This window comes from Adiantum capillus-veneris, chromosome 13 (assembly GCF_014529385.1).
Source record: "Adiantum capillus-veneris isolate H3 chromosome 13, ASM1452938v2, whole genome shotgun sequence".
Classification (NCBI taxonomy): domain Eukaryota; kingdom Viridiplantae; phylum Streptophyta; class Polypodiopsida; order Polypodiales; family Pteridaceae; genus Adiantum; species Adiantum capillus-veneris.
Genome location: NC_140943.1, coordinates 74,478,975 through 74,505,829, shown reverse-complemented (window position 1 = coordinate 74,505,829; position 26,855 = coordinate 74,478,975).

Here is a 26,855-nt window from a genome sequence, read left to right as displayed (position 1 = left end):
AATCACCCAAAGCATATACTCGAGAGAACTCATCATACACAGCACCCTCTTTGTCATTTTTATCTTCCTTGACCTCCATACTGTGATCCTTGACTACCTCATCTACAAGAGAAGAACTCACAACAATAACATTCTTACTAGAAGCATACTCATCCTCATTGTAACCTATATGAGAAGCATTAGCCATGTGACTTGGACATTCAAAATGATCATCTCCTTGCATTTGAGACTCTTTCATGACCATGGTAGCCTTCTTGTCTACATCCACCTTACTAGAATCATCATCTTTGACATGAAGGTTGACATCAAGTCGCTTAAACAACAAAGATGACATACATTGAGCATTCTTCTTGATCTCGTTGTGCATATGGAATTCTTCTTTCACATGCTCAAGAGAATGAGAAACATGGAAGTCTGCATTTCCTACATTGTCCATATTTATGTCTAGAACATAAGATACATTTGACTTTACATCTTCTTGCTGCCTCACTTTCTCTAGCTTCCACTCCTTATGCTTTGCAACCTTTACTGCATCATCAAATGTAAGTGGCCTTTTAAGCTCAACATTCAACCTTAAATCAGCCCTTAAACCTTGTATAAACAGACACTTCTTAAGCATTAGAGGAGGAGCATCACTTCCCAAAGCAGCACACCATCTTCTCCACAAGGCATTGAACTCCTTGACAAAGGCATCTACACTTTGACCGTCACATTGCACAAGTCCTTCAATGGAGTGCCATACATCCGTTGGGTCCTCTACCTTCTTGAACTTCTCAAGAAAATCCCTCTTTAATGCATCATAAGTCATCACCAATGGAGGTTGAGATGATTTCAACCAAAATTCATACTCATCATACCATATCCTTGCATCTTCTTTCAAGCAAAAGAACAAAATCTTGAGCATAATCATTGGATCTTCCTTATTTTCCATCAAACAAGAAAACTCCATCTTTTCAATGAATGCATCAGAATCCTCACCTACATGACCATAGAAACTTGTAAACTCTTTCATCATAGCCATCAAATCTGTCAATTGAAGGTCACTTGAAGAAGATCCTCGGTGGCGGGCACCAAAACACTGTTGGGAAACAAGCAAACTGAAACACCTCTATAGCGATGTCACCCAAGAGCGTTGAAAGAGCACAAAAAGAACACCAAAAGCTTTGGGAAAATCCTTTGAAACACCACTAGTCCAACAAGAGTATTCCCCTTGGGAATTTACTGGTCGTCGCCCACCCAAGAGACTATGTCACATAGGAGAAAAACCCTGCCAAAGCATGGATTTACAACACACGCCGACCAATGCATATGAAGACAAGAGCCTCTCCTTTCACAATCAAATATCACAAACCCACAACTTCAACATTAATTCCACAATTCATAGATACATGCCCTCCCAATCTGTCTACCCACAATTTGCCACTAGGCTGCCATAGCCATAACCCTGCAGAGAACTAGTCATAACCTGATGAGCATAACTCCAATTGGGGAACTTTAAAGCTTGAGAGAAAGCTTGAAAAATGACTGGCGAGAAAGATGAGATGACCAAATTTGATTTCATACTCCTCCATGAGCAAAATTGACGCGAAGAGAAAGCTGTCCCAGCACGACTACACATAGAGAAGGCTAGTCGGGGCAAAAAACTGCATCCAAAAGCATCAAGAAGCCACAACGACCCAAAACCTGAAAATTTCTGATGTTTGGCTGAAATTTTTTAAGTTTGTACATGAGTTTTAATTATATACAAGTCTCACTTCAAAAAACTCACTCACGGGCACTTATAGCAGCTTGACAGCTGTCACTAGACTAGTGACTTGCAGTGCATGTACATGTGATTGCTAAAGCAAGCTAAAAACCCCACAAAAATAAATCCCTCACACACTTTTGACATCGAGCTTCATGTCTGTATGTACAAATTTACCAAAAACGGGGTTCTCAAAATGTGCGCAACAACGTGTCAAAAGTAAGGTGAATGTTTTTATTTCATGTTGTGCATGTGTCATAGCACGTCAGTAAACTGACTGTACTTGATGTGAAAAATACCCCAAAAGAGGCAAATTGGAGTAGTACTTACATGTGCTATATGGCATGACCCAACAAGGACTATAAGAGACCCGTTTTACAAAGAATTTCAGCGACAAGAAAATTGCACAAAATTTATATTACCACTATGTGCACACCTCTTGATTTGCTAAGGATGTGCACTTTACCACAAGGTGTGTAACTAATTATGTTTTTCATATGATGAATGGTATGAATGAAATGTTGAGATATTTGTTTTCTCATATTACTATGCCTTACATCGATGATTATCCAATTAAATAGTGTGAAGAAGGTTCAAACAATGAGGTAAAAGAGGCTTCTACCTTGAGAAAGGTTGTTTACAAATGTTAAGTGAGTGATATTGATAGTTGATACTAGTCCTATAGGGATTGGATAGGATATATGCAAAGATGATGAAGAAGGTCAAAAATATGCAATTTGGTTTGAGTCACTTTTTATGCAATTTTATGATGACGTTCGTTAGTTACTATTTTTGGTAGTTTTTGTCTGCATCTTTGTAGGCAAGATGAGTGTGCCACCATGAAACCCTTGGAATATGTACGTCACCAAAGAAAATTAGGCATCTTATCAAGTAGGAAAACCTGCAATGATGCCATATCCAAGGCCACGACTCCCCAGATAGGTATGTACATGCTAGCGACCGTAGTAGCCGCTTTAGCATATATCACAAAATGTACAAAATTTCTTTTATTCCCATGCATTAAAACATGTCAAACGTGAGGTGAATGTTTTTATTTCACATTGTGCACATTGGTGCAGCCAAAGTGTGTTGACCTGGCAGAGGGCACATGCAATGATGTGTATGCTTATAGATGCATGGCAGAGGGCTAGAGAAGATGGGAAGAGCTTGTGCAAGCAAAAGGCTATGGAGATGTATGCTTTATGTGGTTTTGTAGGCCAAAAAGGCTCTAGATAGGGCCTAAAAGGGTGGCAAGTTATGAATGTTCAAGGTGCTGGTTTTTGGTCCATATATGTAGAGCTTGAAGTGATGAAAGAACAGGTCTAGACGACTCGTCAAACAAAGTTATAGATTGCAAGATATTTGGGTTTGAATCTGGAAGTGATTGAAGATCGAGACGGATAGGCCAAGTTATGCAAGATGGCCTGAGCCAGTTTGAAGTTAGGGGTGTGTAGTGCTTGATTTATGGATCTTGCTGGTCTTTTTGGATCGGCCATTGAATTTTTGGATGTCAAGTTATTAGCAGTTGATGTTTTATCGGGGGCCAGGTTTGTGCAGGGTTTGCCGCCTCTGTTGATGTGCCATCTGAAAATTTCTCGTGCTTGAAGAAGGTTGCAGGGGTAGTGGAAATCATGTGAAGCTAGCAGGAAGAGATGGCTTGCCCATCAAAGTCCAGAGCGTGAAGTTATGACTTCTTGAAGTTGGGGCTCGTTGCTAAGCAGGTCGGTTAAGATGATTTCTTTCAATCTTGGGGCACTCGGTTTGAGGCCATCTAGAGGTCAATGTGCAATGGGGATGGAAGAGTTCACATTCAGGACGGGAGCTCCCAATTTTTTTACGGCTCGGTAATCCGACCCTTGGGGATCAAACTGCAGGGGGGATTAAAACTACGAGAAAAGATTTTTTGTGTGGTGATTGTTTTTGGAAAATTTGGAAGGCCTTGGAGGCCAATGGCTCATGGGATGCCACATGGTGGGGGTCTACCCCATATGCGCAGGCGTACCTCAAACTAGTAGGGTATTTATAGTGCAGGCAGCCCCCTAATGGGCATCACAAAAGCGTGGAGCTCTTGAAACCTTCCTGGCTATGGCAGGTGCGCGCGAGCGCTGTAGGGGGCATTTTGGGGTGGTGGCTATCCGTTTGGTAGTGCGCGGTAGAGTCACTGGCAGACATTGATGTGTTGACGTGGCAGCCTGCATGGAAAAGTGATTCTTGTGCTCTTATGGGAAAAAGCCCTTCTGAGAGAGAGATAGGGAGCACTGACGGTGTCGTTGATGCCCCGGGTAAGTTTGGGTCCATGCAAAGCTTGGGGTGCAAGCAAGAGTGCCGAAAATAGCCAGGGGGGCCTGTCACACACCATGCAAGGCTAATAATAGAGCCAGGCCAAAAATAGAGACGGGAGGCCTTACATGCCCACTAAGGGGGCCCATTTTTGCAGCTTATGGAGGATGGAGTTTTTTGGAGGACGGCTCGGGTAGATCTTTGGGAGAGTCAAGGAGGAAGAAGAAGAGGTGGTTCTTTTTGCTCAAGCGAGGAGGAGTTATTGGCCAAGGGAGAAGAAGAGTTCAGAGGGGTGTTCCCGAGCTCCCAAGGCAGGAAGAAGGCGGTTTTGGAGGAGGAGAAACTTGGAGAGAGTTGTCGAGGAATTGTTTGGAGCCAACGAAGGCATCATCAAGGGAATTTTTTTTCTTTTGCTTGCCAAAATTGTGGTTCTTTTTCTTGTTTCGAGGTTTCCATGCCGAGCAGGTTGTAGCAGGCTTTGATGGCATTGTAGATGATGGTTCTTTTGCAATAATTGAAGCAAACCATGTCTATTCTTGGTGCCGCTTCTTCCCTTTTCCCCCTTCTTTCCTTTGCTCTATTCCGACAATCTAGTGCCGGTGTTTGAGATGTGTGTGCCTCCCCGGTGTGTGTGTGTGTGTGTGAAAGAAAGAGAGAGTGTGTGTGTCATGGCACGATCGTAAACGGCTGGTGTGGATTTTTGTTGATTGTGTGAGTTTTGAAGGTGAACTCTAGTGGATTGGGGTGCAATGACTATCCTGGGCTATAGAGAGGCCAAGTGATTAGGTTCCAGGTTTGTTCCCCTTTCCCCCCATCCATCTTCTAGCGCCCCCACTGAGGAGTGTTGGTGCTTTGATTTGAAGGTTAAAGCGGTGTTTGGAAGCCACCAAGCGGTTATCAGATGGTGAAAAAATCCGTTGGTTGTGTTTGAAGATAGTAGAGTTGATCGAGCCGCCCGCTTTGGCCCCATATTCACAGGTGTTGAAGACCGAGAGGATTGGTTGGCAGATTTTGAATTATGGATGCTATCGATGCATATGCTAACAGATGCAGAAAAGTTTCAGATGGTGCGACTAGTGATGCGCGGACGAGCCAAGATTTTGTACGATGATTTGAAGGCTGATGGTCGAATTTCATGGCAGGAATTGCAGAGGCAATTTCTAGAGTGGTTTTGAGAAGTGATCACCCCGACAGAGGCTTGTGCTAAATTGAAAGTGGTAAGCCAAGAAGGCCAGCAATTGATTATGTTCCTTGGAGGAATCTAGTTTATGAAGTGCACGTGCCAGTTGGCAGACGAGCTTGTCAAAGAGGATAAACCCCTTGTTGAAGTGATCCAATGTGACAAAGAGGAAGCAGATGTTGGGTTTCCATAGAAGATTAAAGAGGTAGAGCTTGTTCTTGTGGAAAGCTTGTGTGAGAAGGCAACAGACTGCAATCAAGTTGCAAAAACCAAGGGTTCAAGAGGAGGTGAAGAAAGTATGCAAAGCCTAGACGATGGTCAAGATTTTGTGGAGCAACAAGCAGCTGAGTATGCTGATACTCAGTCGGTGTATGATGTTGATGAAGACGGAGAGGCCAGTTCCAATTTATGGGAGACAAGCGAGGAAGATAGACCAAAAGAGCCCACATCCTATGGCGAGAAGACCGAGTCTGATGAGCCGGTGCTCGTAAAGGTAAATGTGCTTTCTTGTTTAGGTGATGATGTGGTCATAGCCAATGAAGAAGAAGAACAGGTTGAAGTGCCAAAGAAAGTGAGAGAGGATACGCTGTCCAAGGTTACATGCAATGATCTATTGGCATCCATGTTGATGAAGATAGTAGTGGAAATTGTTGTGGTGGTACAATTGGTTCAAAGCTCTACAAAGGAGGATAGATCTGAGCCTATGGATAGCCAAGCTGGCCTACCCAAGATGATGATGAAGCGAAAACCGAGGGGGTTGGACATATTTCTGATGCTCATGGATGTTGACCAAGGTGAAGAGAAGATGGAGGTGCCCTATGGATTTCCATGATGATACTATGGACACATGCCTTTTGGATCATGTATGATGTGAGAGTGAAGCTGATTGGGGCTTTGAGGATGTCGAGGATGCCATGGGTGAAGAGATGCAAGTGCTTGCGCATAAGGCTTTGACCAAGGTGCAAGTGATGCGAGGGTTAGCCCCTCTATAGGTGGAGAGTCCACTGCCACGAGCATGTTCTACGGAGAGGAAAAGAGATTTCAAGGGTGAGTCCAAGATGTCTAAAGAGGTTTGCACTGCCTGGTTGAAATATATGCTTGTAATGTTATCTATCAGATACGGAGTTCCATTGAAAGGATATCTGCTTTACATGGCTGGGAGGGAGGTTCATAATTGTTGCTTGGTGCAGATAGTATGTTTACAGGGCCAGGTGTGTGGATGAGGCAGGTAAAAGTGCGGAGAAGTGCTAAGGTGCTTTGGGCATACTGTGTGCATGGATTGTTACGGAGATGGGTGAAGCCTTATTGGATGGTGATGCACATGGATGGAAGGAGTCAGTGCCAGGTTTTTGATCCAGGCGGAAGCCATGTGTTGCAGGGGGTGGGAAAACCCACTTGAGGTTTGGTCGTAGTTGACAGGATAGGTCCTTGTACATATGGTAGGCTTTTTGCGGTTTGCTCATTGTTTAAGATAGTTTTTGCGAGTTCTTGCAGTTGGTAGAAGAATAAAGATGCTTTCTGGTTGAACATGAATGTTCAACAAGGGGGTTGGGCAATGATGGTGCAGTCAAACTGTGTTTACCATAGCAAAGGGAAAACATAATGATGTGTATGCTTATAGATGTAGGGCAAAGGGCTAGAGTAGATGGGAAGAGCTTGTGCAGGCAAGTGGCAGCAGAGATGTATGCTTTATGTGGTTTTTAGGCCATAAAGGCTCCAGATAGGGCCTGACAGGGTGGCAAGTGATGAATGTTCAAGGTGCTGGTTTTTTGTCACGATATGTAGAGATTGAAGTGCTAAAGAAACAAGTTGAGACGGCTCAGCAACGGAGCTTTAGATTGGAAGATATTTGGGTTTGAAGTTGGAAGTGATTGCGGATCCGAGACAGATAGGCCAAGTGATGTCAAGTGGTCCGAGCCAGCTTGAAGTTATGGGTGTGTAGTGCTTGATTTATGGATCCTGCCAGGTTTGTGCAGGGTTGGCCACCTTGATTGGTGTACCATCTGGAAACTTCTGGTGCTCAACAAAGGTTGCAGGGGTAGTGGACATCATGTGAAGTTAGCAGGAAGAGGCAGCTTGCCCATCAGAGTCCGAAGAGTGAAGTTATAACTTGTTGAAGTTGGGGCTCATTGCTAAGCAGGTTGGTTCATATGATTTCTTTCAATCTTTGGACACTCGGTTTGAGGCCATCTCGAGGTCAATGTGCAATGGGGATGGGAGACTTCACAGTCGGGGATGGGAACTCCCATTGTTTTTTTACGGTTCGGTTATCCGACCCTTGGGGACCAAACTGCAGGGGATTGAAACTACAAGAAAAGATTTTTTGTGTGGTGATTTTTTTTGGAAAATTTGGAAGGCCTTGGAGGCCAGTGGCTCATGGGATGCCACGTGGTGGGGGTCTACCCCATATGCACTGGTGTGCCATGAACCAGTAGGGTATTTATAGTGCAGGCGGACCCCCTAATGGGCATCACAAAACCGTGGAGCTCTTGAAGCCTTCTTGGCTATGGCAGGTGCACCATGAGCAATGCAGGGGGTGTTTTGGGGCGACAGCTGGCCGTTTGTAGTGGCACCGCTGGCGAACATTGATGTGATGACGTGGTAGCCTACGTGGAGAAGTGACTCCCACAACCACACGGGAAAACCCTTTTGAGAGAGAGACAGGGAGCATCGATAGCACCGTCGGTGCCCCAAGTAAGTGTGGGTTCATGCAAATCTTGGGTGCAAGCAAGAGTGACAAAAATAGCCAAGGTGGCCTGTCACACGCCATGAAAGGCTAATAATAGAGTCGGGCCAAAAAAAGAGAGGGGAGGCCTCACACGCCCAATAAGTGGAGGACGGAGTTTTTTGGAGGACGGCTTGGGGAGCTCTTTGGGAGAGCCGAGGAGGAAGAAGAAGAGGTGGTTCTTTTTGCTCAAGGGAGGAGGAGTTCTTGGACAAGGAGGAGAAGAGTTCGGAGGGGCGTTCCCGAGCTCCCAAGGCAAGAAGAAGGCGGTTTTGGAGGAGGAAAAACTCTAAGAGAGTTGTGGAGGAATTGTTTGGAGCCAATTTGGATGAGATGTTAAAGGCTTCCTTGCATGCTATAATGATGAAAGGGTGTTTCTATGTTGTATTTGTTGAGAGTACTTTATGTCTAAACTGGATTTGGATTCTACATATGGTTTATGCTTTGATATTGGGAGTGACACAATTGATATGGTTGGTGTTTCTTCATGCATTCTTTGCTTATGTTGTATGGCCCTTTGATCCGGGTGGACAATATGCTTATGCTATTGCTGAGCATGAATGCTCTAGCAGACTCGGGGTTGGCAAACTATGTTGCGCGCACTTTGAGAACCCCGTTTTTGGTAAATTTGTACATACGGACATGAAGCTCGATGTCAAAAGTGTGTGAGGGATTTATTTTTGTGGGGTTTTTAGCTTGCTTTAGCAATCACATGTACATGCACTGCAAGTCACTAGTCTAGTGACAGCTGTCAAGCTGCTATAAGTGCCCGTGAGTGAGTTTTTTGAAGTGAGACTTGTATATAATTAAAACTCATGTACAAACTTAAAGAATTTCAGCCAAACATCAGAAATTTACAGGTTTTGGGTCGTTGTGGCTTCTTGATGCTTTTGGATGCAGTTTTTTGCCCCGACTAGCCTTCTCTACGTGTAGTCGTGCTGGGACAGCTTTCTCTTCGCGTCAATTTTGCTCATGGAGGAGTATGGAATCGAATTTGGTCATCTTCATCTTTCTCGCCAGTCATTTTTCAAGCTTTCTCTCAAGATTTAAAGTTCCCCAATTGGAGTTGTGCTCATCAGGTTACGACTAGTTCTCTGCAGGGTTATGGCTATGGCAGCCTGGTGGCAAATTGTGGGTAGACAGATTCGGAGGGCATGTATCTATGAATTGTGGAATTGATGTTGAAGTTGTGGGTTTGTGATGTTTGATTGTGAAAGGAGAGGCTCTTGTATTCATATGCATTGGTCGGCGTGTGCTGTAAATCCATGCTTTGGCAGGGTTTTGCTCCTATGTGCCATAGTCTCTTGGGTGGGCGACGACCAGTAAATTCCCAAGGGGACTACTCTTGTTGGACTAGTGGTGTTTCAAAGGATTTTCCCAAAGCTTTTGGTGTTCTTTTTGTGCTCTTTCAACACTCTTGGGTGACGTCGCTATAGAGGTGTTTCAGTTTGCTTGTTTCCCAACAACGTTTTGATACATGGGAATAAAAGAAATTGTGTACATATTGTGATATATGCTAAAGCGACTATTGCGGTCATTATCATGTACATACCTAAGTGGGGAGTCATGGCCTTGGATGTGGCATGTTGTAGGTTTTCCTGCTTGATAAGATGACTAATTTGGTTTTGTGGCATACATATTCCAAGCATTTTATGGTGGCACACTCATCTCTCCTACAAAGATTGATGCGGAGAAAAACTACCAAAAATAGCAACTAATGAACATCATTGTAAAATTGCATAAAAAGTGAATAAAAAAAAATTGCGTATTTGTGACCTTCTTCACCATCTTTTCATATAGCCTATCTAGTCCTTGTAGGACTAGTATTGACTATAAAGATCACTCACTTAACATTTGTAGCCAAATTTCTCAAGGTAGAAGCCTCTTTTACCTCATTGTTTGAACTTTCTTCACAATCTTTGATTGGACAATCATTGATGTAAGGCATAGTAATATGGGGAAACAAATATCTCAACATTTTATCATATCATTCATTATATGAGTACCATAATTAGTTACACACCCTAGAAAATCAAGAGGTGTGCACATAGTGGTATGATAATTTTTGTGCAATTTTTTTGTCACTGCAATTCTTTGTAAAACGGGTCCCTTATAGTCCTTCTTGGGTCGTGCTATATAGCACATGTTAGTACTACTCTAGTTTACCTCTTTTGGGGTATTTTTCACATCAAGTACATTCACTCATTGTCGTGTTGTGGCATATTCACAATGTGAAATAAAAAAATTCACCTCACGTTTGATACGTTTTGATGTATGGGAATAAAAGAAATTGTGTACATATTGTGATATATGCTGAAGCGGCTACTACGGTCACTATCATGTACATACCTATGTGGGGAGTCGTGGCCTTGGATGTGGCATCATTGTAGGTTTTCCTACTTGATAAAGTGCCTAATTTGGTTTGGTGACGTACATATTCCAAGAGTTTCATGGTGGCACTCTCATCTCGCCTACAAAGATTGATGCGGGCAAAAACTACCAAAAATAGCAACTAACGAACATCGTCATAAAATTGCATAAAAAGTGACTCAAACCAAATTGCATATTTGTGACCTCATCATCATATTTGTGTATAGCCTATCGAGTCCGTGTAGGACTAGTATTGACTATCAAGATCACTCCCTTAACATTTGTAACCAACCTTTCTCAAGGTAGTGAGGCGGTCCGGGGAGAGCGGCAAGAAGACTGGTCTCTAAACACCCTTTGAGGCTCCCGTGCTTCTCAATTGGGGCTGGGGCAAGCAAAATCAAAGACAACGACAACCCACAACCAAAAACCAAAAAAGAAAGGGGCACCACCTAGTTGTAGATGCGAGCTAGGACGCACGTGATATCTCCTTGTACTCAAACACACAAAGAGAGGGGAATGCAAGATAGCCACACACACAAAACAAAAACATTCACCACACCAGAGTGAAGTAAAGAGCACAAATCAACTTGAGCAACTCAGTATTAGCCTTAAAGACTAGATGCACACAAAGCTTGGTGAGAAACAAAGAGATAACACAAAACTTGATCTTGTTGCAAATACACAAATTGTCTTAGGGTCACGGGAGCCCTCTCACCGAGCACCCTCTTACAATTGACTTTTTAGGCAAAGAATTCAACAAGCCCTCAAACCGCCAAGTATTAAATGACACAACATACTTCAAGGACAATATACCTTTAACCACCTGATGAGCCAACTTATCAAGTCAATTTGGAGAGAAGAGTCGTAGTTCTGCATACAATTGCACTCAAAACTATAATTCTTATTTATGCACAAGAGTAGGCTACAAGTGTGATGAAAAGTATGGAATCACTCCACTCTTCTAGATGGCATAACTAACTTTAGGCTTCTCCATGCACCTATGTGTAGTGTTATAATAGAGTGCTCACGATGCACACACTCTACAAAATTAGGCTTGAAGAGTGGTGTGTTATGTATGGAAAATGGTGTGGTGTAGTGTGATCATGTGATGATTTACAAGGGAGAGAAAGGCTCTATTTATAGGTTTTAGAAGCCCCGATTAGGATTAGACCTAATCAAGTTTATTTGAAAAAATCAAAGATTTTGCATATTTTAATTTTTTAAATGAGGGTGGGTCTCTCTTATCCTTTGAGTCATATAAATATGGGCTCAAGGAAAGAGAATTATTGAGGATGAAAGGAGAGAGGATTGAATGAGTAATTTGGAAGTGCCTACTCTAATAGATAGTAGAGGGTGCATTTTTACGATAAGGTTAGTGGTTAGTGGTTAGTATTAATCACTACAAAATCATTCACCTAATGGTGAGATATATGATGAGCAAAGTTAGAGAAGGAATAAGCTTGTAAAGAGAGGTTGAAGCTTTGAAGAAGTTGACATTCACCTCTTTACAGCACTGGTAGAAGAAGCGATCAGCATGGCGAAGTTGCACGTGTCGATGAAGCTATGTTATCTTGAAACCTTGGATAATTCATGATAAAAGCCTTCATTTGCAGAGGTTAACCTTGGATTTTTTCTGATTTTTTGGAGTTCTTTAGGAAGCTGAAGAGGATATGGTAATATGGGCATATATGTAGAGAGAAAGGGGAGCACATAGGGGTGTAGAAATGGAGGATGAAGGCTATGGAGGTGTGAGAGAAGTGGAAATGGTGAAGAGGGTAAAATAGGACATGGGAGCTGCAGGTTTGGGTGTGGGAAAGAGAGGGAGGAGTGTGTAATAGTGAGTAGGTGTGTGGAAGGGTGAGAGAAAATAGGAAGATTTTTTGGTGTATGAGGTGACAGTTTTGAAGTTTGCCATAAATTTCATGTAAAATCGCCCTTGACTTCAAAATTTCTGAAAAATGTAGAAAAAATGCTTCAGCTTACGAGCTACATTTTCTCTTTCGGGGACACATCCTCATATTCGGATCAAAAGAAGGTGCCAAAATTCGAGCAAAAAGCTGTCCATGCAGCACCTAATAAATCTTGAAGTGGGCCACTATTTGATTCTTTTTTTTTTTGTAGTCTTCCAAGTGAGCCCCCCATACATCAACCATGACCTAATATTGCTAAGGAGTTTGATCACATGTATGGTATATGATAAGTATCACATATAATATATACTTGTGGGATAAAGATAGGCTAGCTAGTCATGAAAAATGGACACATGGGATGCATGGTGGAAAAAAATATATAAAATAAAAGGAGAAAAATCATGAGGGAAGGGACCCTCAATTATTCTCTACTTTGAGTGATTTATGAAATTTATTTGAAGATGAAATCTATTTACTTGTGAATATTTAACTGGGAGGGATGGAAAAACATATGACGGAACCGATAAGGTTATTGGTGAATTTTTACGGTGAAGTCACATAAGGGTTTTCCAAGGCTTGTGTGAGTATAGCTTAATGGATAGAATGATAGTAAAATAGGTATAAGGAATGACACACGATGGAAGCTAGCATACTTAGGCCTGATAATGCACACCTAGGAATATATATTTATATAAATACAACAATTTTGAAAAAAACCCCTTTATACTTAGGTCCTTTATTTGATAGAAAATTTTACATGTAAAGAGGACCGTAATATTATAAATTTATTTTTTTGTCTCCTCGCTCAATGATTTGATAAAACACTAAACACACGCACACTGTTTACAATGAAAAAGCCAGCCTAGTCATTGTGCTAGGGTGTTTTTGTGGGGTGAAGTGGCTTCTTAAAATATTTTATGAGAGCCAAGAAAACAACTATCATTTATCCCTCCCTTAGATGATGGTACATTCATGTACCATCAAAAGGCATACCTTCCAATGAGAGTGTTTTTCAATCCTTCGTGATATTTGGTGCCTTAATGGAATCTTCATCTTGTAGTACCAAGCTCAAAGACTTACATGGTATTGTGCTATTCGATACTCTTGTAGATCTTCTGGTAGAACTCGACTCAAGTAGGTCTTTAGTCGATACCCATTCACCTTCTTGGGTGCTCCTTGCCATCCAAATCCAGGAGTTGATAGTAGCGTGAACAGTAGGCCTTCTTTACAATGTAGGGACCCTGCCATCTAGAATTGAACTTCACATCAAAGCGATTGTCAATGTGATTATCGTACCTTAGCACCAAATCTACTTCCTTGATTCCTTTGTCTTTTACCTTTTTGTCGAGCTTATCCTTTATTTGCATAGGCTTTCCTGTGAGCAAGCCCTTCCTAAACACTGGACCATTATCAGAAACAATCTCCAAAGGTGTGCCAAATCTGCAACAAATGTGAGTGTACACAAACTTGCTAACTGGCCTCTCATTTACTCTTGCCACACTTTGAGCTTCTACCCACCTAGTCATGTAGTCTATGGCCACCAAGATATACAATTTTCCATTTTTAGTCCTAGGCTATGGACCCATAGCATCAATGCCCCATTTTTCAAACGGACCATTTGCAAGGACTAACTGACGTGGACCATGCAACAAGTGCTCGTTTCCACTAATTTGACAATTGTGGGAGCTTTTTTACACCAATGTTGAACATCAATGTGCAAGCTTGGCCAAACATACCCGACAAGCAAAATCTTTTCTGCAGTGAGTTCCTGTGCAAAATGAACACCACACGTTTCCTCATGCAAACCTTCAAGAATGGATGGAATCTCCTTGGTTGTACTCCTGCAAACTTGATCTTTTCTCCTTTGGTAGAGGGCACCTTCAAAAAACAAATACGAACTCACCTTCTTAATGAGCCTCCGCTTTTGAGCCTTTGTGAAGCCCTCTGGAAACTCGCCCTCTAAAATGTAGCTCACAATGGGAAACAATGTCTCCATCCCTTGGTACCTTGGTTGCTTTATCATTGTTGCTTCCATGATGACCTACACTTCACTCTCAACACATGCAACTGCTTTTTGGGCAAGCAAATCAACATCTTTATTTTGTTTCCTAGGAATATGATACAAGTGTACTTCTTCAAATTGATTGAAGAGTTTACGGATGACATGAACCTTTTGCCTTAGCCTTTCATTCTTACAAGCCCAAATACCTAGAATTTGCTTCACAATGAGAAGTGCATCTCCTTTTACCATGAGATGCCGTATCTTTTGAGCAACACACATCTGCAAACCATGGATTAGTATGTCATACTATGCTTCATTGTTGCTCGTGGAACCGGGAAAATTCACATGCTCTTTCATAACAACTTCACCATTTGAATCAAGCAAAACAAGCCTTCCCCCTGATTTTCCTGTAGCCTTCTTAAATGCTCCATCAAAGAGCAAGGTGAATGCATTAGGTAAATGCCTTGGTGGTGGTAAGGGTAGGGTTTTCATTTGAGGCACCTTAATGTCCCTTTCATGCACTCTAGAGGTGAGAATCCCTGCTAAATGCGCATGTACACTATCTTCTACTCTGAAAGAGTATTGGAACTCTTGCAATTCCATGATCCATTTTGAAATCCTTGGACTTAGTGTCATTTGAGATGATACCCAAGGAAACAAGTTTTCAACAATGATTATGATAAAGGGTTTTGGTAGGAGGTAGGATCTAAACTTTCTCACTACAAAGACAAGAGAAAGCATCATAGATTCTACTTCTGTGTAATCCTTTTCAAGTGCATTCATGACCTGGCTAGCAAAGTAGACATGCCGCATCCTAGTGCTATGAGAATCTTGCTCCAACAATACCGCACCCAATGTCTCTTTACCCACACCTATGTGGCACTTGTTGGGATTGAGTTGACCTCCCATATCATATAGGCTTCTTCTACCTTCTGTAGATGCAATGATTTAGAGCTATAGATGCAAAAATCATCTATGAATACTCTAATAGAATTCCGAAAGAATGCTTGAAACACCATGTTCATGAATCGTTGAAACGTTGCTGGAGCATTTGTCAAACCAAACGGCATGACTCTAAAAGCAAAACAACCCCAAGGAGTGATGAAGGTTGTTTTTAATTGATCCTCCAATGCAATACCTATTTGAGTAACTAGAGTAGCCATCACATACCGTATACTTTTCTTTACCTGCTACCTCATTAACAATCTCATCTTGAAATGGGAGGGGAAAGTGATCCCTTTTTGTTGCCTCGTTAAGTGGACGATAATCGACACATACCCTCCACTTGCCATTCTTTTTCGGAATGACCACAAGTGGAGAGACCCACTCAGAATTCTCTATGGGGTAGATGAACCTTGCTGTTAGAAGCTTCCTCACCTCTTTGAGTAGTGCTTGCTCTTTGATTACTCCTAATCTTCGTAGATTTTGTGCTTTAGGTTTGGCCTCTGGCTTTAGCTCAATCTTGTGTTGAATGGAATCCACTCCACGTACATCTCTGTAATCTTTAGCAAAAAGCCTAGAAAACTTTCTTAGCACACTTTTGAATTCCTCTCTTTCCTCCCAAGTAAGAGTCTTTGACAACATACCATCTAGCATTTCTTCATCATGCAAACTCTGGTTCTCCTGGGGGCCTACCTCTTCTAAACCTTGGCAAGATGTCTCTTCATTATTTGGCCTAAAACTTACAACCATGACTTCAATGGATGACTCCTCCTCCGTAGTGCTACCACTGCTTTCTTCTTCCGAGGTGTCATCGGTCCAATCATCGCCGCTTTCACTTTGAGAAGATTCCTCCTGGAGATCCTCTTCATGTTGCTCCTTCATGTCAAGGACAACCTTCTTGTGATTGTCATTCCTGCAAATCAACTTTCCACTTTCCCAATCCTGCAAAGCTCGCATTCTCATTAGCCACGGTCTACCTAGGATAAATGGATAGCCATTTCCCTTTGTAGACATAACATAGAAATCAACAGCCTTCTTAATGCCAAAAGGTTCCACAGAAACATTTTTACAAACTCCCAAACACCTAGCCTTGCTATTATTTGCAATTTTCACTTTGATTTCAGGCGTCTCATGAATGTGCATGCCTAGTCTCTGCATAAGGTCCTCTGTCATGATGCAAACTTGTGCGCCCCCATCCATTAGACCCTTCCTAACTAGTTTTCCCTTGATATAGCAATCTAGCATAGGTGTAATATACTCATTTATTTGGGCATGTGCAATTTTAACAACAGGAACATTTTCTTTGGTCCTTCTCCTAGTGCTAACTACCTTTGTTAACTCCCTCCTAACTTGTGGGCACAATGCAAGAAATTGAGGCCATGATATGCTTGGACCTTTAAGGTTGTAGGGAGCCATACCATGTCCAAGAGGGAAGTCTTGAAGGTTTTTGCGGTGCCGGGTCCTCTTGGCTTCCTTGGTTTCCTTTGCTTTCTTTCCTTGTCCATATTCACTTTGTGATGTTACTCCTTCCTTTTCCTTACCTTTTCCCCACCCACGTTTGATGCCATTTGCTTCAATGTCACCCTCTTTGCATTGTGTGACTTCTACAACATTGACATTTGGGTCAGGCAAAGGTGGAACTCCTTTCACCCCTTGTGGAGGTGGTCTTGGTCCATTTGGCCTTTGTAGAAGCCTCGGTTGTTGACCAGATCCTTCACCTGCATTCATCACTAGGTAATTCAAATTAGGTCTCCTGGCTCCCCATGGGGCCAAGGACAATTATACATCCCATGTCCAGACTCTCCTCAATTCCAACATTGCAAGACTCTCCTAGGTCGTGGATCTCGCTCTTCGGACTTCTTTGATTGTCCCTTTGGACCTACAACTTGTGCAAGGTGAATTAATAGGCTGCTTAAAGATTCATTTAATTTCTCAATCACTTCCGCCGTTACCTCAGGAAGCTCCTGTTTGGAGGACGAAGCTACGGTTTCCAGAGAAGGAGTCACATTTTTGTGGGAAACTCTTGTAAAATTCTTTTGTAAGAGAGCATCTCTAAGCCGAGAACTTGTAAAAGAATTTATGATTATTTTTCAAGGAGCAATTGTATATTCGAGATCCAGTTAGAAGTTTAGGAGCTTTTGGCCGGACAAGCCATTTGTAAAGACCTAAACTATAAAGGTCAATTTTGTAAGTTTGAACATTATCTTCTTTTATCAAAAACTGAGAAGACAATGTACATTTGTGAGCTTCTTCTTGCTCCAACTTGTAATCTTCGCTACTGTGGCTACGGTAATCCGAATTCAGATTCTTTTATTGCATTGTGTTCCTCTTACTTTGCTCTTCCATTCAAGTGTAATCATTCAAGATTCGGTGTAGGTTTTCAACTACGAGTTTGAGACCTTAAATCGTTGTTTTTAGTGCTTATATGCGTATTTTATGTTGTTTGACCCTAGGAGAGTCTTTAAGGACCCTAAAACGACCTTTAGGATCACATGTTCACTGTTTTTACTGACTTTGAGACAAATGATCGCGATCTTTGTACCTCTCTATAATGTTGTGACAGTGATAGGATATGCTCCTGATAGTCCCCTGTAGCTCCCCTTTAAGTTTCGTGCGAATCCGACAGGATTTGCATGGTAAATGTGCGTGATGACTGTAGAGCTGTGTAGAAGGACATAGGCAAATTACTTGGCTTTAGTGCGTATGATTTGCTTGTAGAGTTAGTAGATGCATCTCATCGAGTTCACTTCATTAGGAATGACACCCTAGTGAGTTTCCATGCCTCATCCTGGTCGCTTCCCTTATATTGATATTTTATGTTGCTGCATGAGAGCTATGCTATAGACATCCGTCGCGGCGACCCGCAAACATTGGCGCCGTTGCCGGGGAATGCACCTTAGGTGATGAGTGACCGAGTGATCAGTTAGCTTCCTTAAAAGAAGATCAATCTCAATCCACAAATCCATTTTACACCTCAGTTAGGCTGCTAGACAGGGGTTTAGAGCTTAGTGGAGTCTAGAGTCAGTGGACCGGCTAGATCCTCTCTTAGGAGATTTAGGGAGCTGTGAGTGAGAGTGTTCAAAGCATTTTTGCTCTCCAATTTCTCTAATTCGATTGAGTACTGAAATCTCACCCAAAATCCGTCTTGTTTGTTTTATTTGATTCATTTCTTTATGTTCTTTCATTTCTGCACTTAGGAGTAGGATAAGTAAATCAGATTCCAGTCAGATTTGGGAAAAAAGTTAGAGTCAAGAAGCCAAAAAACCATAACCTTGGCAAAAATTCCATAAGACTCTCAAATTTAGAAAATCTGACCAAACAGGGTTGAGATTGATTCAAATCACCAAATGGTAGCACAAAACACTATAAAACACTTGACAGAGCATCAGATTTGGCCTAGGTACTACGATCGCGATCGGTGTACCTCAGTGTCAGAATTGTACAAGATTTGACATGTGCCTTCCTGATAAGATTCTAAACAAGTTTGTCTAAAGCAATCACACCCAAAAACATCAAAAATCAAGGAAATTAGGCCACTTGGGTAAAACTAGCCTGACAGACCCAGAAACTGTAAAATCTTGACTTTTTGTGATCCAAATGCAAAAAGAATTGGGGGATAGCCTTAAAACATCAGTGTCTACAAGCATGCCAAATTTGGTTGAATTTGGGCTCAGAACTACTATCGCGATCGGTGTACCTAAGTGCCAGATTTTGACCAGATTTCATCTGTGAGATCCTCAGGTGTATATGAACATTAAAGTATACAGGACCAAGAGCCAGAAACCTCAAAATACTTGTCAAATAATCTGAATACAGATCCAAGTCAAAAACTGTTATACTAGCATAGAAATTGACTTTCAGTAGACCATAACACATCAAAACTGGCAAGAAACCATGCAGAGGGATAGCCTGTGCATAGGACAAGCCTAGGTATCTCTCAAATCCCAAAACAAACACCAAAATCAAGTCAAACTGACAAATTCAAAAAAACAGATACTTCCAACCAAGAATTGGTAAAAGCTTGACTTTTTGGGGTTTGAATACAAAAGTATTTGGTGGGTAGCCTTAAAATAGCCTAGTGAGCAAGCTGGTGAAGTTTCATCAAATTTGGGCACTGTACTACGATCGCGATCGGTGTACCTCTGTGCCAGATTTGACTCATTTTTGACCTGTTCATAGACCTAGACTATTTAAAATATCAGGAGTTGTCACAACCCAAATTGGACATATTGTCAATAGTCTGCAAGCAAAATTGTGTTGAAGTCATTGTGGAGTTGTAGAATCTGCTGACAATTGGAATGATACAGTGAACTCATAGCCATCAAGTGTATTCATTTGCAGAGACCGATCAAGTAACAATCCATGCGAAGATCACTCCATCTCCAGGTAAGAGGTTTGGATTCAATTGGTAAATTCCACTTTCTTCATGTTTTTGAGATCGGGAAAACAAATCAACAACCAACACCAAAGTTTAGCGGATCAAGCAAGTGTTTTATCAACGGAGGAGAGTGTAAACCAAGGTGTAGTACGACCGTTAGAGCCGATCCCTAAAGAAAGTATTTCCGATACTTCTTCAGAGAGATCTTCGAGTATTTCACGGAAAACTTGGGACATTTAAAACCAAACAAAAGAGAAAACATGGAAGCAAGACCATCAAACCCTTTGGCCACAATGAAGCTATTGTTCATCAAGTATTAGTATGACAACAAGCAAGGTGCCAAGATCTACAAAGATGGTATGGACCGCTACAGTGTGAAAATAGAAGATAGACCAAGTGAGTTCAAGGACTTACTGCCTATGAGCTATAGCGGAGATAGGTACCTAGATGACGAAGGTATCATGTACTTGGTAGTCCTAAATCCTAACATTGTGGACAAGTGGGGATTGATGGGCACGAAAGCCAAGGTAGATGAGGAACCTGAGGAGAAAGCACCAACAATGAGCTTCCCTAATGCGAGGTTAAGGTGAGAAAAAGAAACTTTGAGAATCAACACAGACAACATCTACGTGGGGTTATACAAGTATAATAATGGAGAGGAAGATCTCTATTATAGATGCGAGGAACCCTATGTCGGTGAGTTGATAGAGAGGAAAAGACTTTATGTCTTCACTACACAGAGGGATCAGAAACGAAAATCGTCGCATACGACAAATATGGAAGACGGTATGCAGAAATGGATAAAAAGGAGTTGGAAGGATATACGTACTTTGGGGGACCACTCCACCATTATTATGTCACTCCAATCCCACTGAGACCAGCACCTACAACTGTCATGCCAGACCCGATGGCAACAGGTGGAGAGAGGACTCATGTAGCTGATTCTTTCAGTCAACCTTAGTATTCTATGCCAAGCCCCATGGGAACATTACGTTCCAGAGAATCAATGGCTACAAATCGGAGTAGTGCGGCTCCTATCTCTACACATACCACAGTAGGTCCGACATTTGCAGCCACACCATCACATTTGCCTCTTAGTAGTAGATTTGTGGCAAGGGAGGCACCGAGAGCAACCCACGATATCCATGATGTATGAGAACGATTAAGTCGAGACGCGAGAGCATTGAGATTGGTCCCAAACCATAGACGGATTAGGCCATCCCAAGTAGCAAAGTGCATGCCAAAGAAGTATAGTGGATCGGGGGATCCATATGCCCATGTGTCACTCTTCAAGCAAGTCTTAAGAGCAGAGCAGATCACTAATTTCCATACTCAATATGAAGGATTCGGGCTGACCTTGGAAGTGACGGCCTTAACATGGTTTCAACCTTTGAACCCTAAAACTTGTCCAAATATTGAACATGTATTGCGTGAGTTCGCGGAAGAATTCTCAAAACAGAGTATAAAGCATAATATTGTATCACATATATATGCTTTTAAACAAAAGGAGAACGAAAAAGTGAAGGAAGCATTCTTGAGATTCAAGCAATACATTGAGAGGTGCCCGAGGAGATAATTACCGCAGGACGAGAGATTGTATGTGTTCTTCATTGAAGGACTTAGAAACGAAACCTTGAAAAAGGACCTTCACTTGAAAGCCTGTAGCACATTTGAACAGGTTACAAGGGAAGCGTTATATCTTGTTGATAACTGCAAAGCATATGGGGAAGTGTGGAAGGATACTGATTCAGTAACCAGTGGATCTTCATCTATTAAGAGTGAACCCTCTACCAAGAAAGATGCTCAGGCTTCTTTGATGCCGACAACTGACCAAATGATAGAGGAAGTAACGAAGAGAATGCAGCAACATATGAGAGCAAATCCGGTGATGAGATAGTCTTAGATGAGGAAATGTGACATATGTGGGGGGGGATCACCCGACGCTATGGTGCACACAACAGCCGAAAGTACCAGTTGTGAATGGACGAGTACTGAAATGGTGCGCCATAGAAAAAAAATGGACGAACCGTGGCATGGATGAGTGTTTTTACAACAAAAAGTATGTGAGGGAAAGGCCGTATGGACCTCCAGCAGGTCCACCCCAGCCACCTCCTCCAAGATATCAAGTTGGGCCAAATGTGAATATGGTAGCAGCAACAGACAGACCTCAACTTGTGTTGGTTAACAACCTCCATTACCGCAGGAAAATAGGGCCATGATTAGGTATGCTCAACCTTACGAAGCATCACCAGGAACAAATAATACACTTCAAATTTCTTATTATGAGGAACCGAATGAGCCTTACGTAACTGAACCTGAATCACAGATGTACGCAGACGAAGCCTATCAACCGTGGGGAAATAACGAGGGTATGGCACCACCACAGTATGTAGCACAACCTTCGAGGGATCAATATTTGGTGGACGAAAGAACGCTAATGTTCATTGTGAGCCAGAACTACAAACCAAGAGGATATCCTAATAGGGCAGGACAGCCTATGGGACCACCTCCTCAAGATCAACCACCAATTGGACCGTGCTATAACTGTGCAAGTTCAGATCATTGGGAGCGTAGTTGTCCTTTCAAGGGCGAAAGAGTGAAATTTTTTGGGTTTTTTAACGATTGTGGTGTGAATCACATACTGCCAGATTGCCCAAGGAATCTGGACAACAAGGAAAAAGCGGGGTGTCACCAAGTGCAAGCAGTGGATCAAAAACCGAACCCATACCACCACGACATATTTTGATGGCAATGTACTCAAGACTAATGTACCTGCCTTCACATTATTTGCAGAAGTTTGAAGAGGCCTTCGTCACAGGTTTCTTCGAAATCGACTCAAGGATCTTTCATCCTATGGCGAAGGACCTCAAGGCACAGTACGTAGCATACCAACACACATTAAGTGAAAATCCTTTCAGACAACATCAAGAAGCCCTGGAGGCTGTACTCCGCAATCGAAGCTTTTCAACGACACTTGCCTCCTTGGATCCCCATCAACGACCAAAGCTCTGAACATGCACGAGGACGTGCAAGGATAAGGAAGGGGGGGAGTGTTTGGCAGACGAAGTTGCGGTTTCCACAGAAGGAGTCACATATTTGTGGGAAACCCTTGTAAAATTATTTTGTAAGAGAGCATCTCTAAGCTGAGAACTTGTAAAAGAATTTATGATTATTTTTCTGGGAGCAATTGTATTTTAGAGAGCCAGTTAGAAGTTTAGGAGCTTTTGGCCGGACAAGCCATTTGTAAAGACCTAAACTATAAAGGTCAATTTTGTAAGTTTAAACATTATCTTCTTTTATCAAAAAACTAAGAAGATAGCATACGTTTGTGAGATTCTTCTTACTCCACCTTGTACTCTTCGCTATTGTGGCTACGGTAATCCGTATTCAGATTCGTTTATTGCATTGTGTTCCTCTTACTTTGCTCTTCCATTCAAGTGTAATCATTCAAGATTTGGTGTAGGTTTTCAACTACGAGTTTGAGACCTTGAATCATTGTTTTGAGTGCTTATATGCGTATTTTATGTTGTTTTGACCCTGGAAGAAGCTTTAGGGACCCTAAAACGACCCTTTAGGATCAACTGTTCTCACTGTTTTTTTTGAATTTGAGATGAACGATCGCGATCTTTGTACCTCTCCAGAATGTTGTGACAATGATAGGATATGCTCCTCATAGTGCCCTATAGATCCCCTTCAAGTTTTGTGCGAATCCAACATGATTTGCATGGTAAACAGGCGTGATGACTGTAGAGCTGTGTAGAAGGACATAGGCAGATTACTTGGCTTTAGTGCATATGATTTGCTTGCAGAGTTAGTAGATGCATCTCCTTGAGCTCACTTCATTAGGAATGACACCCTAGTGAGTTTCCATGCCTCATCCTGGTTGCTTCCCTTGTATTGATATTTTATGTTGATGCGTGAGAGCTATGCTATGGACGTCCATCGCGGCGACCCGCAAACAGCTCCCTAGATGTTGATGCTTGTGACTTACCTTTGGGTCTAAGACCTTCTATTGGAACCTCTCCCCTTAAGCACTTGAGTTTCCTATATTTGTCAGCAGCCCTAGTTTCAGCTGCATCAAAGGTAGCAGGTGCACCCGCCTCTACTTTTACCTTAAGGTCAGGAAAGAGTCCAGTTATGAACCTCTCCTTCTTTAGAAATTCTGCACCATCACCAGGGCTAGCAACATTTAGTATCCAGAGAGCCCAAAGATGTAGAAACTCTTGCTTGTACAAGCAGTAGTCATCTAAGTCTTTTTGCTTATGAGAAACAATGTTTTGCCATAATTTTTGAGTGTTCTGGGGATCAAAGAAGTATTTCTTGAAACGATTCAAAACTTCTGTGTAATTCCCTTTAACTTCCTCAGGCAAAGACTCAAACCAAGTGCTAGCATCTTTCCTAAGGACTACCTCAAACATTTCTACACGTTCTTGATTAGTTACTATCCTCTTTATACGGCAAGACATTTTGAAATTTGCTAAGAATAATTCTGCATCCTCTCCAGGCTCTCCAAAGAACAAGGGGTAGCCACTCATTTGACTAGTTGTATCCATGTTGCTGGTTTTACTCAAAAATTTATTTTTCTTTTTTTATTTTTTGTTTTGCAAAATCAAATTTCAAAGTAGAATGAAAATGTAAACCTCCCATGCATGATGCATACTCTTGTTTTCTGCAACTCGATATAGCATTCCAACAAAATCTTCTCTCTCACTCATTGTAATGTACCCAACAATTATCCTTATAAATCATTTCAGATATTTTGCAAAGTAATTGAGATTCTCGATTTTGTGAGTCATCGTGAGTTCATTAGAGCAATCGGATTGAAAATCGGGTTCAGAATCCATTTATTTATGATCTTTCTTTATGTGGAACAATAGATTTATGTGGGAACCTAATCTATGTGTGAAGAAAAAGCTTAGAGATAGTATTTTTAGGAAAGAAAGAGAGGTGAGTCAAAATTAGGACACTTCTTTCTTTCTCTCTTTCAAAATAGAATGGGAACTTGTAAGTATAGAGCTTTTTAGAATCGCGCATAGGATTCGCATTCCTTTTTTTTTTTTTGAGCCGCGATGACGAGCGAGCTTTTTCCTTCTCCTATTCTTGAAACCTCTCAGTATTCTTAGTACCCCCCTAGGGCCTATATAAAGGACCCTTCTCCTCTCACTTTGAACACACACATCTACAGAAGCGGAAGCTCTCTTGCAATGACGCGCCGGAGGAAACCTCTCTCCCTTAACCTCTCACCTTCAAATCATCTCCATCTCCAATCGTCGACGTACCGTCACCCTATTTGTGGACATACTCTCTCTCTCTCTCCATCAACGCGCTTTTCTTTTCTCCATTCCGAAGCTATGGCTCCGAAGCGTGTAACACGAAGTTCTAAGGACGCCCATGCCGTTGCACCACCAAGGAAGGTGGGAAGGAAGGTGTCTACTCTGAACAGATCTCATGCGGAAGCATCAACCGAAAAGAAGAAGTCGAAGCCGTCCAACCTCCAGCACAGGATTTAGCTGCACGCGCTCCAAATCCGATAAGATAAATTTATAATTCTACATCGCTGCTCATGTTGACTTGGGAAGCTAAGCATAGGGAACCCTTAAACCGTCTGAGAAACGTGATTCTATCACATGAAACAAGCATATGTTTTCATAGACTAGTGAAAGGACTGTTTGATAATAAATTGTTACTTGGATTGCTATTCAATTGTTATTGTTTGATAAGTGGTTTCTGATTGATATGAATAATTGGTTGATCATGTTTGATGAATCATTAATGAGATGAATTGTTGAAAGAATATAATTTTGTTCTCGTGGGTAGCGAGATGATTCCGCGGATAGCGGAGATTAAAGCTGAGGTTATCGGCTCTCTTTTGTTCCTCGCGGTTAGCAGGATGCCTCGCGGTTAGCCCAATGTGGGCTACGTCCACGGGAAAGCAGCTACTCACTGGCTTTAGTACTTCAAAACAAGAAGTAGTTTACAAAGGGATTATACCCTTAATGGAGCTCCCGCCTTGCTTCACTCTCACCACCTCACACTCACCTTGTTGCATCAACTTCACACTGTGTAATGTGTGTAGAAATGGCCTCCTTTTATAGGCCAAAAGGGCTGCCCTCTCTTATGAGAGACAGCCATGTGTAGCCGCCCTTGTGCGAATAAGTCCAAATCGGACCCTCCAATCCGCCCATGTGTGGCCGCCCTTGAGAAGACAAGTCCGCTTTTGAATTCGGCCACCGGCCATTGAATTCGGCCACCGGCCACCGGCCATTGACTTCCGACCACCGGCCACCGGCCATTGACTTCCGGCCACCGGCCATAGGCCATTGCCTACCGGCCACTGGCCAACCGACCGGTTGTTTTCCGACCACTTTCCGGCCGCCGTCCGGCCATAATATTCCGGCGAAAAAGAATATTCCGGTGGAAAAAAAGTCTCGGGGGCCTCCGCCCCCGAGGCCTTTAAAGTTGCCCCTGATTCTTGTCCGTGAAAATTTTGGTTTCCGATGAGTGATTTTCCTTCACGCACGATGGCTTCTCCTCATAATGGGGGCCTTACAAATGTGCGCTTTTACCACAGAAAATTACAAGGGTAAATCAGGCTCCATACTTAACAATCTCCCACTTGGAGACTGATCTCCAAACCAAACCTGTGACTGCTTTCCATTCTGGCTTCTTATCCTTGAATGCCGATTGAAGATGAGCAAAAGCTCAACTTCTCCTTGATGACCACCTTTGTAAACATGTCTGTAGGATTTTCACTTGTATGCACCTTTCCTAGCTTTAGTTGTCCCTCTTCCAAAAGAGTGCGTATGAAGTGATATCTCACCTCAATGTGCTTTGTCCTTGAATGAAAGGTTGAGTTCTTCACAAGATGGATAGCGCTTTGGCTATCACTGTACAAGACACAATTGTCTTGTTTGAATCCAAGCTCTTCTAAGAATCTGTGAAGCCATAGAGTTTCTTTGCTTGACTCCGTCATTGCTACATACTCTGCTTCCGTGGTAGAAAGTGAAACCACTTTCTGCAGCTTTGAAGCCCAGCTTACTGTTGTGCCTCCAACCGTGAACACATAGCCAGTAGTGCTCCTTCGAGTATCTTTGTCACCTGCCATATCTGCATCAGCATACCCTTCTAGAAAAATATCAGTTCCTCCAAAATACAAAGCATTTGTTGTTGTCCCTTTTAGATACCTAAGTATCCACTTCACAGCTTGCCAATGCTCTTTACTTGGGTTGTCCATGAACGTACTCACAACTCCCACTGCATGTGCAATGTCTGGCCTTGTCCAGACATTAGAGAACCTACCGCTGCATCTCCCAAGTATACATAC